Below are 4,673 nucleotides of genomic sequence, written 5' to 3' on the forward strand. Positions count from 1 at the left end.
TCTTTCCCTCCCCTGTCATTTTCCACCCTCCAACCCTTTGTAAACAATCTATTGTTTTTAAGGAAAAAGTAAATTGAAAGAAATACCAGTGTTCTAAAGACAAGGTGTGGAACAAAGGATTCGAAGGTTTATTTTATCCTGAAGGGATAATTGTGGGTCCTTAAATTAGAAACAGTGAAACAAAGGACCTTCTCTGGTGGTAAGTGCTGTAGATATACTTGGAATAGAAGGGAATTGCTTAGGGTTGCCAGCTTTTTATCAAGTAAGAATGATAAAAGCACAATATCTCTTTCACATTGCCCTGTTATCCACATGGCATTTTGCACACTCTGAAATGTTTGCTTGCTTGTTTTCTGTCTATCCTGTTGAAATATAACATTTTAGAAGGGGAAAATCAGGACTCCTACAAATGTAAAATGAACAGTGTCTAAGATTGTATCAACAGTTTTACAACTGACTGAAAGGAGAATTGAAAGAACTCTCCAATTTCAGGCAATCAGGAAAGTTGAAGTGAATTTACATAAAGATGCAAAAAATGGTCAGTATCCACAGGGCTAGGATCAACTGCATTCCATTGGACAAAATTCATTTGCATTTCTATGGAGAAGAATCATTTGTGTTACTGTTGGGTTTTCTGCAAGTTAGAGAGTTGTAAAGGAGCTCAAAGACAAGGAAAGACACAGGTAGCCCGGAAGAGTGTGCTAGACAGGTCATTTGGTCATCTTGCTGAAGACGATCAGTCTTTTCTTACCTCTAGGAACCAGCAGAGCCCCCAGCCCTAGGCAGCAGGGATTGTGTGTCTCGTTAACTGTATCCCCAGGGCCTGGAATATTGTAGGTCCTTGGTGAAGATGACTTGAATGAACTGTTCAGTGGTGTTTTCCCTAAACTTCCTGTGTCTTTTTGGAGGTAAAAACAGTACCATACAAACAAAGTAATGTTATTAAATCCTAGCTAGATATAGGTGCTTGTGGAAAGCACTTACAAAGTTCTTTCCCCAAAAAGGGGGAGTGGGAAGATAAGATTAGTGTTAGAGACACAGTTTTACTAGAGATTTAGAAATGATTTAAAATCACATTCTAGCCCAGTGGGTCTCAACTAGGGACAGTTTCGCCCTCCAGGGACATTTTGCAGTGTCTGAAAACATCAGTGGAGGTCACAACCAGGGAGAAGGGGGTGAGCTGCTACTGGCATGTAGTGGATAGAGATGAGGGATGCTGCTAAACATCTTGCAATGCACAGGACAGCCTCTCACAGTAAAGAAATATTCAGCCCTGATGTCAGCAGTGCTGAGACTGAGAAACTGTTTTAGGGACTACCTAATGAATGCATTCATTCAGAGAGAATTCATTCAGAGAGAAGATTCTAGGCACCAAAAGAACTTCTCTCCCCAGCCTGAGTTTACCCAAAACATTTTCATTAAGTCATTGTTCCTGTTTTCCTTGACTCCGTTTCACCCTTTAGTGCCCCTGACTTCGTGTCCTCTTACCACCAACACTCTGTAAACAGCTGCAGCCAGCTTGGTGATCTGTGAAAATGAGGGTTCAGCATGGGCTGGACTGAGTCTCAAGATTATGGTCTGGGCCCAACATCTGTTGGTGAGGTTGGGTGACCTCTGTGAGCCTCAGTCTCTGATTTCTGGAAACAAGAGGCTAGACTATGTTGGTTTACCTGTCAAAGATCTTTCTGCTCCAGCTTTCTAGGGGTCAGTGGCTTCTTGTACCCGGGGCCTCTTGGATGGAGGCGGCTGTCAAAGGCCACAAAAGGGGCTGCTTCTCAGAAAGCAGGACCTGAGGTGACCATTCCTAGGACCACAGGGAGAATAAGGCAGGGCTGGGTCCGGAAGAGGGATGCTGTGCCCCTCCTCCCATCCTCATGCCATCACTGCCCCAGCTCTGCCGCTCTCCCCACAGGCTCTTTGCTATCTCACGCAAGCATCTGGATCTCTCTCGAGAAGAGATAAAAGCCTTTAAGTGCCTCCTTTCCTGAGGGATTGCCTTGCTGGAAGGGAGTCTTTTAAAGTGTCTTCTGTATTGATTATAAAAGTGCACTGAAAGAAATTTGGAAAATGCAAAGGCAATAAAAATCGCCTCTCTTTTCCTATGAAAATGTTATTACCTTTGGAGATTGAGGGGGCTCTTTGGTCTTTTAAAAGTGTATTTACTTAAAGAAAGACATTGTAAAAGTGATACCTGTTCACTAGAGAAAAAGCAGAAAGTATAGACAAAACATAAAGAAAAATTTAAGATCCACTTGGATGTACCACAGTAATGCAAAATGTTAATAAGGGAGACTGCTGGGTTTGGGGTGGGGGTGGATATGAGGTAAGGTGGGTATGGGATGGGATATGGAGCTCTCTGTACTAACTACTACAAAAAATAATCTAGTGACTGAATTATATTTCAAAAATCTACCTAGAATCTTTTTGTCCAGAGACCACCATTTGATAACACTGTGGTGTTCTTCCTTTAATTAGGAAAAAATATATATATTCATTGTAGGAGGAGGACGGGAAATTGTAATAGCCAACCTTGATGAGAATTGACCTTGTGGCATGCGCTGCACTAAGTGCTTTACATGTTCCTATTATTGCCCTGAATTCTTCCAACAATCCTGAACTGCCCACATTCTCCCTCTGTGTATGCACTCTGAGAATTGCTTTATGTGCATGATTGGCTCATTTAACCCTTCCAACAATCCTCTGAGGCTGGTACTATCCCCATTTTACAGATGAGGAAACTGAGCCTTGGCAGTTTGTAAGTTGCCTCTGGTTCTACAGTTGGGAGATGGTGGAAGTGATACAGGATCTCAGATGAGGGAGCCACTGTTATTACTGCATATTCTAGACAATGAGGGCACAGCCTGACAAGGGTGGCCACAGGTGGGCTCCACAAGGATCAGAGGGAGCTGGAAGATATTTGGAATCAGGATTAATAGGTACCTGGAAATGTCATGATAACTGAATCCATTGGTCACTGGAGGGCATTTTTCCTGCCTTCCGGATCAGGAAAGACTGGGCCTGGGAGCCCAGCTGAGTTCCTTCCTAATCACGTTGCTTTGTGCAGGCCACTCTGAGTTTCTGTTTCCTCACCTGTGAAATGGGTGTGACCATTTAGACTCAGCTGGCAGGGCTGGGAGGATTAAATGTGGGACTCTACGTGTGTTTTAGGTGCTTGATTAAAACAAGAGCTCAGGGCTTCCCTGGTGGCGCAGTGTTTGGGAGTCCGCCTGCTGATGCAGGAGACACTGGTTTGTGCCCCGGTCCGGGAAGATCCCACACATCGCGGAGCGGCTGGGCCCCTCAGCCATGGCCGCTGAGCCCGTGCGTCCGGAGCCTGTGCTCCGCAACGGGAGAGGCCACAACAGTGAGAGGCCCGCGTACCGCAAAAAAAAACAAAAAAACAAGAGCTCACATTTACTGAACACCAGCTGTGTGGGTGGACCTTGGATTAAAGGGCCACAATATCTTCCGTGTTGTCTGTTACCTTGTATGGTAGTGGAGTGGAGAAAGGGTTCTGAGGTGGGTGGGTGGGGGTTGAGAGGGGACCTTAGGGGAGCAGGTGGGAGGGGGTGGGGCCTCCTCTGATGCCATAATTGGTGGGTCAGGATGTTTACATTTCCTCCACTCAATGAGCCTTTACTGGGCATTGACTGTGTGTGTATCATGCTGTGCACCTAGCACTGTCCTAGGTACAGGACGCAAAGCAGACCGGGTCTGTTAGCCAAAGAATGCTGTTTTCCCTTCAAAGGTGCCATGCAGCAACGTCTAATGACATGCTTTTCTTGAGGAACTTCATCGGAACATGAGATAAGTCACACTTCTTGGTTTGGGATCCACTGCACCCAAGGCCCCAGACACAGACACTTGGTGGCTTTGCCCTTGTTCATCGCAAACAAAAGGCACCCGCATCCCGCATGAAATGTACTAGATGTACCTACTTCAAAATTTCCTTTAGTTGCAGTAGGTTAGTTTATACGGTGTTACATTTTGAGGCTCTTTCATTACATATGGATTTTTAACTTCCCTCCCTCCTTCCTTCACCACTATTCATCTTTCTGTTCTTAAAATTCTATCGAGTCCTTGGAAAGTTAGTGGATCCCGGACACTGTGTAGGAGAGGATGTAGGTGCAGATGTTGGTCTGGGTGACTGAGAGGGTACGTGTGTCAGCCCCAGAGGTAGGTGAAGGAGTGTGTGTGAGAACGAGGGTGTGCAGGTGCGTAAGTGCATGCTGTGATTGTGAATCTCAGGGGTCCAGGTGGGAGAGTGAGGGTAGGGGATGGTTAAGGATGGTGGGTAAGGGAGTCCGGAGAGCAGAGTGAGGTAGAGTGTGGATCCCGGTGTGACTGTGATTCCTGGGGGCACACGTGTGTGAGGCCTGAGATCCAGGGCGGACGAAGGTGACTCATGGGCGTGAGTGTAGCAGGGTGTGTGCGTGCAGGTGTACGTGTGTGATTGTGAAGATCGGATGCTGGTGCGGAGTAGGCAGGTGAGAATGAGTGTGCGTGTGTGTGTGTGCGCAGGTCGCGTGTGAACGCGCAAGGGTGAGCCCCTGAGAGGACGGAGGCCGAGGGAGGGTGGCAGTGTGTGCGCGTGAAAGTGGTGTCGGCTGGGGGCGGGGATCGGGCGCGCGCGCGTACGGCGGGGCGGGGGCGGGGGGCGCGTGGCCGGGGGG

Source organism: Lipotes vexillifer, unplaced genomic scaffold, assembly GCF_000442215.2.
Source record: "Lipotes vexillifer unplaced genomic scaffold, Lipotes_vexillifer_v1.1 scaffold251, whole genome shotgun sequence".
In the NCBI taxonomy this organism is placed as follows: domain Eukaryota; kingdom Metazoa; phylum Chordata; class Mammalia; order Artiodactyla; family Lipotidae; genus Lipotes; species Lipotes vexillifer.